The 14,954-nt window shown below is 34.8% G+C and overlaps 1 protein-coding gene across 1 annotated transcript in view; it reads right to left on the minus strand.

Moving 5' to 3' along the window:
* GRID1 (glutamate ionotropic receptor delta type subunit 1) overlaps positions 1–14,954 on the minus strand; it is a 1,251,691-nt gene that overhangs the window by 45,888 nt on the left and 1,190,849 nt on the right. The window lies entirely within an intron of this gene.

Below are 14,954 nucleotides of genomic sequence, written 5' to 3' on the forward strand. Positions count from 1 at the left end.
CTTTTTGATGCACTTACAGATCTCATATGGAATGTAATTATGAGTTTATCTAAATATTATTTTAAAGTCTATGTTAAAGAAAACTAAGTGCAAAGAAACAGATGGTTTGAAATGTTGATGTGATGCAATGTCACTTTTAAGGCCACATAATTCTATAAATAATGACTTGAGCTGTGTCAAATTGTGTACATTTGATCACGTTTAATATTTTTAACAATGTTTATGAGATTGCTTAGATTATAATTAGTTATGTATATGATATGTCATAGTAACAAAAGAAAAAAGAAACACATCAATTTAAAGGGAGAGTAAGTACTAGAGATATGCTTTTATTCAGTCTGCCACATTCTGTTCATTTTGGCACCAAATATTAGAGATGTGTTGGCAAGAAATTTTCATTACTGAATTCTCGTTAAACATTTACATTTGTTTTTGTTAAATAGGGCAAGATTACAAGTACTGCGGTATGAGTTTTCCATGTGCAATGTGGTCTTGTCGCAATCAATCAGATAGAGCATGCAATTTTAAACAACTTTCTAATTTACTCATATTATCTATTTTTATTCATTCTCTTGGTATCTTTATTTGAAAAAGTAGGAATGTAAAGCTTACGAGCCGGCCTATCTATGGAAAAGCATCTCATGGTTGTGTCTCATTGACTTGAATATTGATGTAAGGCACTTTTCTTACTTGTTTTTAATGTCTTATAAGTAAAAATATACAAAAGTCAAAAAGTTTGTCTGAATCTGGTTATCTCCGCATTGTATGCAATTTAACGGCGAGATTACGAGTTTTGCGGAAACAGGGGTGCGTTGCTAACGAGCCTTTTTTTCTTACCGCTCCCTTAAGACAACACTGGTATTACAGGTTTTTTTAAACCTGGAGTTAGCCTCCAAAAGGTGAGCGTAGAGCAGAATTTAGCTCCACATCTCACCTCAATACCAGCATTGCTTACAGTAGCGGTAAGCTGGCAAAACGTGCTCGTGCACGATTTCCCCATAGGAAACAATGGGGCTGAGCTGGCTGAAAAAAAACCTAACACCTGCAAAAAAGCAGCGTTCAGCTCCTAACGCAGCCCCATTGTTTCCTATGGGGAAATACATTTTATGTCTGCACCTAACACCCTAACATGAACCCCGAGTCTAAACACCCCTAATCTTACACTTATTAACCCCTAATCTACTGTCCCCGACATCGCCAACACCTACATTATAATTATTAACTCCTAATCTGCTGCCTCCAATGTCACCGACACCTAAATTATAGTTATTAACCCCTAATCTGCCCCCCCAACGTCGCCGCCACTATAATAAATTTATTAACCCCTAAACCTAAGTCTAACCCTAACCCTAACACCCCTTAACTTAAATATAATTTAAATACATCTAAATAAATTTACTACAATTAACTAAATAATTACTATTTAAAACTAAATACTTACCTATAAAATAAACCCTAAGCTAGCTACAATATAACTAATAGTTGCATTGTAGCTATCTTAGTGTTTATTTTTATTTTACAGGCAACTTTGTATTTATTTTAACTATGTACAATAGTTAACTATTTAATAACTTCCTAGTTAAAATAAGTAAAAATTTACCTGTAAAATAAATCCTAACCTAAATTACAATTACACCTAACACTACACTATAATTAAACTAATTACCTAAACTACCTACAATTAATTACAATTAAATTAAATAAACTAAATTACGAAAAACAACAAACACTAAATTACAGAAAATAAAAAAAAGAATTACAAGAATTTTAAACTAATTACACCTAATCTAATCCCCTAATAAAATAAAAAAGCCCCCCAAAATAATAAAATTCCTTACCCTATACTAAATTACAAAGAGCCCTTAAAAGGGCATTTTGCGGGGCATTGCCCCAAAGTAATCAGCTCTTTCACCTGTAAAAAAAAAATACAATACCCCCCAACATTAAAACCCACCACCCACACACCCAACCCTACTCTAAATCCCACCTTATCCCCCCTTAAAAAAGCCTAACACTACCCCCTTGAAGATCACCCTACCTTGAGACATCTTCACCCAGCCGGGCACAAGTGGACCTCCAGAGGGGCAGAAGTCTTCATCCGATCTGGGCAGAAAAGGTCCTCCAAGCAGCAGAAGTCTTCATCCAGGCAGCATCTTCTATCTTCATCCTTCCGGACCGGAGCAGGTCCATCTTCAAGACATCCGACGCGGAGCATCCTCTTCATCCGACGACCGACGACTGAATGACTGGTCCTTTAAGTGATGTCATCCAAGATGGCGTCCCTTGAATTCGATTGGCTGATAGAATCCTATCAGCCAATCGGAATTAAGGTAGGAAAAATCCTATTGGCTGATCCAATCAGCCAATAGGATTGACCTTGCATTCTATTGGCTGATTGGAACAGCCAATAGAATGCGAGCTCAATCCTATTGGCTGATTGGATCAGCCAATCGGATTGAACTTCAATCCTATTGGCTGATTGCATCAGCCAATAGGATTTTTCCTACCTTAATTCCAATTGGCTGATAGGATTCTATCAGCCAATCGGAATTCAAGGGACACCATCTTGGATGACGTCACTTAAAGGACCAGTCATTCAGTCGTTGGCCGTCGGATGAAGAGGATGCTCCACGTCCGATGTCTTGAAGATGGACCCGCTCTACTCCAGAAGAATGAAGATAGAAGATGCCGCCTGGATGAAGACTTCTGCCGCTTGGAAGACCTCTTCTGCCCAGATCGGATGAAGACTTCTGCCCCTCTGGAGGTCTACTTGTGCCCGGCTGGGTGAAGACGTCTCAAGGTAAGGTGATATTCAAGGAGGTAGTGTTAGGTTTTTTAAGGGGGGATTGGGTGGGTTTTAGAGTAGGGTAGGGTGTGTGGGTGGTGGGTTTTAATGTTGGGGGGGTATTGTATTTTTTTTTACAGGTGAAAGAGCTGATTACTTTGGGGCAATGTAATTTAGTATAGGGTAGGGAATTTTATTATTTTTGGGGGCTTTTTTATTTTATTAGGGGGATTAGATTAGGTGTAATTAGTATAAAATTCTTGTAATTCTTTTTTTATGTTCTGTAATTTAGAGTTTTTTTCGGAATTTAGTTTATTTAATTTAATTGTAATTAATTATAGGTAGTTTAGGTAATTAGTTTAATTATAGTGTAGTGTTAGGTGTAATTGTAACTTAGGTTAAGATTTATTTTACAGGTACTTTTGTATTTATTTTAACTAGGAAGTTATTAAATAATCAATAACTATTTAATAACTATTGTACTTAGTTAAAATAAATACAAAGTTGTCTGTAAAATAAATATAAATCCTAAGCTAGCTACAATGACACTATTAGTTATATTGTAGCTAGCTTAGGGTTTATTTTATCGGTATTATATGAATATTTAGTTTTAAATAGGATTAATTTATTTAATAGTAGTAAATTTATTTCGTTTTATTTAAATTATATTTAAGTTAGGGGGTGTTAGGGTTAGGGTTAGACTTAGGTTTAGGGGTTAATAAATTTAATATAGTAGTGGTGACGTTGTGGGCGGCAGATTAGGGGTTAATAAAATTTAACTAGTGTTTGCGAGGCAGGAGTGCGGCGGTTTAGGGGTTAATAAATTTATTAATGTGGCGATTTCCGGTCGGCAGATTAGGGGTTAAATAATTTTATTATAGTGTTTGCGATGTGGGGGGGGGGGCTCAGTTTAGGGGTTAATAGGTAGTTTATGGGTGTTAGTGTTCTTTGTAGCACTTTAGTTAAGAGCTTTATGTTCAGACGTTAGCCCATAAAACTCTTAACTACTGACTTTTATATGCGGTAGGAGTCTTGCCAGGAGAGGGTCTACCGCTCATTCTTTCAGGCGATCGTAATACAAGCATTATGCAAATCCCATTAAAAAGATAGGATACGCAATTGACGTAAGGGGATTTGCGGTATGCTAAAATCGCAGGGGGAAAAATGAGCGGTAGACCCTTTCCTGCCTGACTCGTAATACCAGCGGGCGTTAAAAAGCAGAGTTAGGACCCCTTAACACTGCTTTTTAAGGCTAACGCAAGACTCGTAATCTAGCCGTAAATTTGCATAAATGACTTTAATACAAAGTACATAAAGTAAAAAATTATTTTGTTTGCATTTCGCACTAAACGTTTTCATATATTTAATGAAATTATAATATTAATACAATAGTTATTATATGAATCAGTCACTGATCAAGAAAGGGTAAATCTAATTACTCTGAAATTCATCTCAGCTATCATCTGACTGATGATAATGATGACAGTACTTGTGATAATGGGGATAAAAGTGATAATGATAGGCTTACTACATCAAATTGGACCACACAGTGCAGGCATTCCATCCATTAACCCTTTAAGGACACAGCTTTCAGTTTGCTCAATTGTTTTATGACGGAAAAATTCCGTCATATGTCCTTAAGAGGTTAAAGCCTGACGTGAAATGTGTCCACAAATTATCTCTCTATTCAAATAATCTTAACTACAGAGGTGCTTAAACCATGCACAAACAAATACACACACAAACAAACATACACATTAATATTTTTTATTCTTCAGTTAGCTTTGCTGTTTCCCAGATTTCTACGCTCACTGGGTGATGTTGGCGCTTTACTCTGTAATAACACCGTACATGAATATGTGCTGGTATTACAAGTAAGGCGCAATGTGAATGCATGTTCGCATTGCCTGGAAGCCTTGAGCTCATGAGAGCATGCTTCCATAGGTAATGCAAACATAGGCTTCCATAGGCTCTGATGGGAGCCTTGTTCTCATGCCGTCAGACATGGCAAACAACCTAGCACAGCATTGGGCAGTAATAATGAAATATACATGTAAATAAATATATACATATATATTTCTTTGTTTATATATGAATATTCACATATTAACACACATATATATATATATATATATATATATATATATATATATATATATATATATACATGTATATATATATATATATATATATATATATATATATAAGCATATACATATATATTTTGAGTAAAAACCTCTATGTGGCATTTTTTTCCAAACACCCCACATCAAATCACTTTAACCCCTTATAACTGCTTTTTGCTGTTTTTTATTAAAAATCTAAAAATGCTAATATTTTTTATTTATATTAAAGAACTGTCCACTTTATATTTTGTACTTTACTTGTAATCTGGCACATTATGAGTAAATTACATTTGGCAACAAACTACATATGTAGATATACTGGCCCCTATTTATCAAGGTCTGGTGGACCTGGTGCAACGCTGCCCCCTGCAGACTCGCTGCCAATCGGCCGCCAGCAGGGGTGTCAATCAACCCGATCGTACTCGATTGGGTTGATTTCCGGCGGTCTGTCCGCCTGCTCAGAGCAAGCGAACAGGTTATGGAGCAGTGGTCTTTGTGACCGCTGCTTCATAACTGCTGTTTCTGGCGAGTCTGCAGGCTCGCCAGAGACACGGGGCATCAAGCACCATTCGGAGCTTGATAGATAGGCCCCATAGACACAGATCAAGCCAAAATTGCTGTTCCATCAAAATGTACATAGATAGGCAGATCCCATAGAATACATATATATATATATATATATATATATATATATATATGTGTATTATTGTCTAATTAAGAAGTACTAAGCAGAATAAGTGATACTGTCTCAATACCAACTGCAATGAACAGTTTTTAGGGGGTTTAGGGGTGGAGTGTTAATAAAAAAGGGCTTAAAGTGCCTTTACATTGCAGACTATGAGGAACTGTGTGTTTCCTGTAAATATAAGTTTATGCTTATATACATATATATTGTGTTACTATATGTATATACACATATTACACACAAAAAAAATGCTACAATTTTTTTTTATAACACGAACCTCACACTTTATTTTGGGGCCAACTGGGGGGACATTAAGAAAACAAACCAGAGTTCTTAACATACAGTAAAATGGTATATTTTTTTAAATAGATATTTCAAAATATGTATCTGTGTATATATATATATATATATATATATATATATTTATATATACTGTAGTTATTCATATATATTTTACATTAAAATTATTATAACATAAATATTTCTTTTTTTTAAAGAAAAATATTTTTATGTTTTGTTTGGTAATTTTTATTTAAAGGGACATTATACTCATATGCTAAATCACTTGAAACTGATGCAGTATAACTGTAAAAAGCTGACAGGAAAATATCACCTGAGCATCTCTATGTAAAAAAGGAAGATATTTTACCTCACATTCTCCTCAGCTCAGCAGAGTAAGTGCTGTGTAAAACGTTATACTCAGTTACTGTCCAGCTACAGGTAAAAAAAAAAAAATGAAGAAATGAACAGCAGCTAATCAGGATCAACAGTGCTGAGGTCATGAACTCTTTTTTACTGTGATCTCATGAGATTTCACTTAACTCTCATGAGATTTCATTGTAAACTTCCTTACACTGAATAGGGAAATAAGATGAGTGTGCACGAAAGCTCGCTCCTTCTGCTGTCCCGGGACAGACATACTCATTTGCTGCTTAAAAGTCCTTTACAATGGAATGTGGCTACTGAGGAACTTTTGAGGTAAAATATCTTTCTTTTTTACATAGAGATGTTCAGGTGATATTTTCTAGTCAGCTTTTTACAGCTATGCTGCAGCACTTCAAACTGTTTAAACATTTGGGTATTATGGCCCTTTAAACCCTAACCCTTTACTTGAGATCTTCAGTTGGGCTAACCCGACTTATATTTAATTGAATTGTGCTCGAGTGAACATTTTTACTTTCATCTTGTAATACATGCGCAAATTAATGCGCCCGCGGTACTATTATATCATGCGTGTGATAAATTTAGTATGTCATTTGTAATCAAGCCATATTTTGGGTAGATTACACTATGATTTCACATTGTTATTTGTTTCCTTTGTGTTTTCCTTTAAATCACTCTCATTGTATCTTTCAGTACTTCTCATCAATTGTCCTAGCGACCATATTTTTTTCCCCAATGTTCCAGGCAAGGTGAGAGTACTCGGTGTACCTCTTCACAAAAGTATTCTTGTAAGATCCATTTTATTATAGCTGTCTTGGATTCCCATCAATAACTCATCACGATTTGCTTTTATCTGACCTTTTTTAAAAAAATCTACACTTTCTAAATATTTTATTTTATTTCATCTGATATATTGAATTTATAAAAGTTAGCGAGCACAAATTGCATATTCATTGAAAAAAAATATTGCATCTTCTTTTGATATGTAATAGGTGCATAATTTAGCATATCTTGTGTGTTTATACTTGCAATTATGACATGACGTGTGATATATATATGTATCAAAGGGGCATCATACTAAAAAAAAATTTGTTTTCTCTAAAAGAGGATGTTTCAAAATGTGCTACAATGGTTTGTGTTCTGAAAATTAATTTTCCTGCTTTGAAGAAACCATTTTTTTAGTTTAAGTTGTCTTTATCACCCAGTGAGTAGTAATGTAGTATTACCCCAGGAGTCAGTTATAGTTAAAGGGACACTAAACCCCAACATTTTATTTCATGAATCAGATAGAGCATGCAATTTTAATCAACTTTCTAATTTACTCCTATGATCAATTTTTCTTTTTTCTCTTGCTATCTTTATTTAAAAAGCAGGAATGTGATGCCGGCCCATTTTTGGTTGAGAACCTGGGTTATACTTGCTTGTTGGTGGGTAAATGTAAGTCTCCAATAAGCAAGCGCTATCCAGGGTGCTGAACCTAAAATGGGCTGGCTGCTAAGCTTTACATTCCTGCTTTTAAAATAAAGATAGCAAGAGAACAAAGAAAAATTGATAATAGGAGTAAATTAGAAAGTTGCTTAAAATTGTATGCTCTATCTGAATCACAAAAGAAAACATTTGGGTTCAGTGCCCCTTTAACTTTTCGATGAAAAAACAAAACAAAAAAATTGTTGCACTTTTATGTACATGATAAAAAAATTGAGTAACATGTCCCTTTCAAATTAAAATCTAGTCAACTATACTGAATTTTCCAAAACTGTTTTATACATTGTTAGGAACTTGAAAATATTGTGTTGTGAAAAAGAAATTACATTTGTCTTGTGCCATAATAATGATAATTGTAGGGAAAATAATTACATTTTGTTATTAAAATGTATATAAAAGTTAAGTTAAATATTAAAGATGATTTTGCGGGGGGCGGAGCCAACTAGCAATGAGAATGGACGCATCTCTGTAGAGCTCCTTCATATAATAAAACATAATAGCTTCTAACTAGCTCTTTAAAATGTAGAATACCCTGTAAATATTGCTGGGACATTAGCAGATTCATGAGCAGTGGGACATATATCAGAAACAAGCATCCTATCACCATCTGGACACTAGATCTTATTTGGCAGTGGGTCAGGCCTACGACGGCTGCTAACGGACATCGCCACTATAACTTAGTCTCCATGTGCTCCGGGAGCTCTGCAGAACTGCAGGCTGTGGTCACCCAAGTAAGGGACATTTGGAGATAGAATTCTGCTTATATGCTGCCTAATAGGTGAGGTGAAGATACACTTGGTACAAGATTTATTATCTCTGTGGGAGACGTCATCACTCTAGAGGAGGGCTAGACTAAAGTGCAAGCATCCACAGAGAACTTTACAAAAGATGGAGCTTATCATGTGCCTCCTGAAAAAGATGTCGGATCGATTAGACCAGCATTACACGGCTTGCTTAGATGCGCTATGTAAAGGTGATGATTCAACTCCCACTGGCACACACATTTTTTGTGCGGACGTTTTTGCGGCCCGGGGGTGCGCTCTGGAGCCCCGGGGTGGCCTCCGGGTGGCTGACGTCTGTAATTGCCAGCATGCGCGAGAGAGAGAGTCTGAGTTGGATATTGCCTACATGGAGGAGAAGGTGGCATTAGTTGAGAGTCCGCTTATATCTGGAATGGAAGACACAATAGGAAATGTCGAAGCTACTCGTGTTCTGGAGGAAGCACAGCAGCTGAGCAGACTAAACAGACAGGTTGGATTGCTTAAGCCTTCTGATGATATTGGAGCCCGTGGGGTGCAAGTGGAAGGGGATGGGAGTCACAGATGGCCTGAACCTTCATATGTCTTACGGCTGTCTATATGGGCCTTGGCTGACTCTTTTCCCTTATTATCCCAACGTGCTCATGTAACAACGATCAGAACTGGAGTGGGGTAAATGAGCACTACCATTATGGACATATCGGCACCAGATTGGGACTTTTGCACGCTAGTACTCACGTATGATAGTCTGAGGACAGGAAGCAAAGGGGCTAATTGACTCTAGAATGTTGTATTTTAAGTTTTCTTGCCCTAGAGTATGGTAAATATTAAACTAATTGGTTCAGGGTTGCCTTTAAAATCTAGTGTGAAATGTCATTATGCTATAGATTAACATGACTCTTGTCCCTTTCTGTGCACCTCTCATTAAACATATGCTCCGGAGGTTTTTTGGAGATGAGGTTGATGTTTATTAATATTTATGTATTGATCCACTTCCTCAGCTTTTCACACATCTCCTATTTTGACAATTATATTGCTATAACACTTACTCCCATATTCAAGTGTTTCTTATTTGACTGTACTAATGTTTGTAACATAAATAGTGAAGTGTCTGCGGCCGGGACGTTTTTCTAAAACCTTCATCATTAAGTATAGTCAATTCAATCCACAGGTTTTCTCACCAACTCTATTTCAGGGCTTAGAATTTAGCTCTATACCTAGTATTATGCATTTAAAGTGTAACGTGTTTTCTCTCACAACCCCAATGGCTTGTAAGCTCCTTCTAGCAGAGGATCCAAAGCATTTTTTTTTCGTTTTTTTTTTTTTTTTTTTCTCGAGGTTAATTAAGGTCTTATAGCTATATACCTAATTTGAGTAGTCTTCTTATATCATTATGGGTTTTTCATACGCATGTAAATTATATTATATATAAATACCCATCATTTAGGTTATCCTGACCGGCTCCGTATCCCCCCCCTAAGGGTTCTATCTTAGTATTACTTTATGTTCACCCCCTTTGGTGAATCTGTGGCGGTATTCATCCGCTTATGGTATTAACTTTATTTCATGACTAATTAATGAATGCTAATAGTATAGTTAATATCTTATATAGTACCCTCCAGGGAAAAATTATTTTTCACTCATGTTAAGTTAACTATGTTTGTCAAGTTCAAATATAATTCTAATAGGCGGTAACTTTAGATAACAGGGTACCTCAATAGCATCTCATAAAAAATAAAATCTTAAGGTATCAATGTAAACTTTGCTATGTATATACCTATGAAAGGATAATAATGCGATATGAAATGCTGGTTGTTTGAATGATGTCATGTTCTACTTGTATTATCAGACTGGTCTATTTTGTTAGGTGACATTATACTATAGTTTTCCTTAGCGTTCAAAATTTACCTCTTATCCTTAACTGTATGGTGTTATGCTGAATATCTTAATTATGAATATCATTTTGGTTGATAGTTTAATTACATATAGAGGTATCACAGTAAATCTAAAACATAAAATAAAACCTAAGGTATTCTGAAAATAGCTTGAATAAGATAATGTGTGTGTAACTTCATGGACCTGTTATATTACCATGTTATACGTTGTTATGCATTCTATCCTGTATTGCCAAATACCTTAATAAAAAAACTTTGATTTAAAAAAAAAAAAAAAAAAAGATGATTTTGCATAAGAGACTTTTTGTATGTGCACAACTTATACCTTGGTGCACAGCTATAGAGGCAAATGAAAAAGCTGTACTTACTGAACAGTTGTAAGAAAACACTGCAAATGCAGCAGATATGTGCACAGATAAAGACATGCTTTGGGTGATTTGTTTGTTATTGGAAAAAAATATCAATGGAGCCCTTCAGAATGTCTGTTAAAGGGACAGTCTAGGCCAAAATAAACTTTCATGATTCAGGTAGAGCATGTAATTTTAAACAATTTTCCAATGTACTTTTATCACCAATTTTGCTTTGTTCTCTTGGTATTCTTAGTTGAAAGCTTAACCTAGGAGGTTCATATGCTAATTTCTTAGACCTTGAAGCCCACCTCTTTCAGATTGCATTTTAACCGTTTTTCACCACTAGAGGGTGTTAGTTCACATATTTCATATAGATAACACTGTGCTCGTGCACGTGAAGTAATCTGGGAGCAGGCACTGATTGGCTAGACTGCAAGTCTGTCAAAAGAACTGAAAAAGGGGCAGTTTGCAGAGGCTTAGATACAAGATAATTACAGAGGTTAAACATATATTATTATAACTGTGTTGGTTATGCAAAACTGGGAAATGGGTAATAAAGGGATTATCTATCTTTTAAAACAATAAAAATTCTGGTGTAGACTGTCCCTTTAATGAAAATCCATTCCTCTGCTATTTCCTATGGGGGTGGCCTTCAGGACAGCAGCTTAAACATAAATAAATAGTAGTAGCTAGATCCCCAGCAAAAGATGGCACATTGTTTTTAAATATATTTATGTACAGGTAGCCCTCAGTTTACGCCGGGGTTAGGTTCTAGGAGGAATGGTTGTAAATCGAAAACCGTTGTAAATTGAAACCCAGTTTATAATGTAAGCCAATGGGAATTTGAGGGAGTTAGGTTCCAGGCCCCTCTCAAAATTGTCATAAGTAAAACCTAATACATAATTTTTAAAGCTTTGAAATGAAGACTTTAAATGCTAAACAGCGTTAGACATAAAATATATAATTAAACTAAGTTAAATGAACAAAAACATATGCTAAAACAGCATTATAAACCTAATAAAAAACCACACAACACAGGCTTTACTTGCATTTTTTTGCAAACAGTTATTTCTATGCATTCTAATCTGGACGGATTTATAGACAGGAAGATCTTGTTCCTTTGAAAGCTGCTCGATAGCTCAGGTCTAGCTAGCTACACTGATTAATTTTAGCCTGCTTGTGTGCTTGGCTATTTTAATTAATGCACTGCTTCTCAATGCTTTTCAATAGCAGTCACATAACTGAAAAAAAGGTTGTTATTCTGAAATGGTGCAAATTGAACCATTGTAAATCGAGGGCCACCTGTATTTACTTTTTAATGGGGGTCAGGATTATCAAGAACAAGAGAAAAATGTACATACTTATTGGCTGACAAGTAATCACTCAAATGACAAGGAATTGCTGGATCACTATTGGATAGTCACCAGAATTTCTTAAAACTTGCACCAAAGTTAATAAATTCACTAAGTCTATAAGAAGAAAATCTATCTACAAGTATCAAATAATCTATTAAAAATTATTAGTTATTGCTTAAAAATATTACTTTAAAAAAATCTTATTTTTTTAATCATATCCTTATTGAAATCGATTATATAACTAGTTCTGGCTTCAGATTACACAGTGCCTACAGTGGCTTCTAGCGGACAGATCATTGCAAAGTGTTTCAGCACTGTATATGCCGGAGCAAGTTCTCAAAAAGAACAGGAACCATGAAGACCCTCGCAATGAGCTGGGTTGCCCAGGTGAAGGTTCTCAGCAAGTATCCTGGATGTGGGGACATGAAGGTGACGAGAGGGCTCTGTGCGCGGAATTTGATTCCCCAAACTGTAGGAAATAATCTTCTTAATTACCATAAAGTAAGAGTGAGCAATTCGATTGTTAGCTTAAACTAAAGTGTTTCCGGATTGAGACATTACAACTAACAAGACTGTGATATACTGAAGGTGTGTTGAACAGCTATGTCAGAATACAAGTTTTAATAGGTTGGATTTATTTGGACTGTGGATCCACATTTTTTAATTTTTGGCCATTCATTTTGGACTTGTGTTTTTAAAACTTTTGTATTAGATTTAACATTAGGGATATTCACTTATATTTTTGCTCTCGTAATTCCCTGTAATATAATTAATTTCATTAAGGATGTTATTTAAACGATTTTCACATTTGCCTTTTTTAAAAGTACTATTTTTTACACAGTAAAAATTTGTTTCTAATAGATTGTTTGATACTTAGATTTCATCTTATAGGGCCTAATGATTGAAAGCTCTCCGCTCAGGTGAGATGATTTAAAATGATCCTCCAGCACTGCGAGATCCCTAGTGAAAGTCTTAAAAGGCAGATGTTGCTATATTTCTTCAAAGGGGTGTTCCCTGCATTTCTGTATCTGAAGGAGAGACAAGCCCAGTGCAATATAGCACTGCATGATATGAGAGTTCTGCTGCATATACACTTTGTGCTTTGTATTTTATATCACATTACACTTCAGATTATGTTTTATTACATTTAAACTTTGCAATTTTTATTTTGTATGCAACAGTGTATTTAAAATTGCAATTTTACAAATTATAATTATGCTTTCACAGTTTGTGTGCAACTCTAACAAATTAGGATTATATTTTATATATTTATGTGTATCTTTTACTTATTACATTACACTTTGCTTTTCTTCTAATTAAAATAAATATAAAAAGCTGTCAGCTTCAGTTTCCTATGGGCCAGATAATCAAACATTTTCTAGTTGGGAGAGAGATTATAATGCAGAGTTCACAGGGGCTGAACTCACTGAATTTTCTAAGTAAAATGGTGTAATCTGGTTGTCCCAGAGAGATGAGACATGCCTTCCATAGAAAGTAATTAAGGGAATATAAAATTTCACATGGGGAGAGAAGGTAACTGGAGAACACATGGGGCTGTTATAAAGGCTCAGTTTGCATTAATTACAAATTCAAATGAAATGTTTTCACAATAATTTAACTTTTGTCTACAGTTTAGTATATATCACTTATCTGTAAGTTAAATAAGTGTATTGTGAATTTTGATCAAACTTCCCCTGCATTTGGGTGGCAAGATAAATCAGTGAGACCAGCTTGTTTAAAATGCTTACAGCATTTCACAAGACTTGTGAGAGAGCTTCAGACATACCCTGGAAACTCCATTGCCCCTTCCACTTACGGAAATTGTCAGTTCTAGTTTACAATGGACCAAATACAAAGTGCAATGTAATTTGTAAAAGATACAGAGAAATATAAAAAGTATGTTCCTAATTTGTTAAAGTTAGCACAGAAAATTTTAAAGCATAATCCAAAATTGTAAAATCACTGAGGTATCTAAATCTAAATGTATTAAAATATAAAAGTGAAAGTGCAAGACATAAATGCAAGAATACTGAAAGGACCCAATGTGAAGTGTGAAGTTATTTAAAATACAAAGCACAAAGTGTAAGTGTAACAAAATGATCATATCATACAGTGCTATATTGCACTGGGCTTGTCTTTAATTCCCAAACATAAATGAGAGAGATCTCACAGTGCTGAAGAGTTCTGCCCATTTTCTTTTAAGCATTCAGTGAGTTCAGCCCCTGTGAAGTCTGCACTACAATTTCTCTCAAAGCTGGAGAATCCTTTGATCATAAGGCCTATAGACTTATTGAACTGATTAACTTTGGGGCAATTTTTAAGAAATTCTGGTGATTGTTTCTTTTAGATGTGTTTTTAGGAGTTTTAACCATATTTAAAACTTACATTAAGAGATTAATTTAATATCTGTGCATTCGTATATAATTAAGAGTTGATCAATATTAAATAGTGCAAAAGAGACTTGTGCAGCAGCGAATAATTTATTTCAGATTTATTATTTGTAACAAATATTCAGAAAGATAGTTTTTCATAATATGAGTTAGCTGCACTATTTCTTATTCGTTTAATTTAAAATGAAATGAATACTGACTATTCAAGAAACATTTAATCCATTTTATTTAAAACTAATTTAAAAGTGCTATTGCTACAGGTAAACAAATTCCCATGTAGCCTTAGAAAACCTTTATTTTGGTAGCTTCCTTAGCAAGCGAGGACAAATTCCTTAGCGAGGACAAATTACACCATTTTAAAACTAGAAATGGGCAAATATTTTGACACATTTCTTATAAATAAGTCATTTTGGTCACATTCTTTTGGTATAAACTAACATCAAATATCTGCTAAACATTTGT

The sequence above is a fragment of the Bombina bombina genome, chromosome 9, assembly GCF_027579735.1.
Source record: "Bombina bombina isolate aBomBom1 chromosome 9, aBomBom1.pri, whole genome shotgun sequence".
In the NCBI taxonomy this organism is placed as follows: Eukaryota; Metazoa; Chordata; class Amphibia; order Anura; family Bombinatoridae; genus Bombina; species Bombina bombina.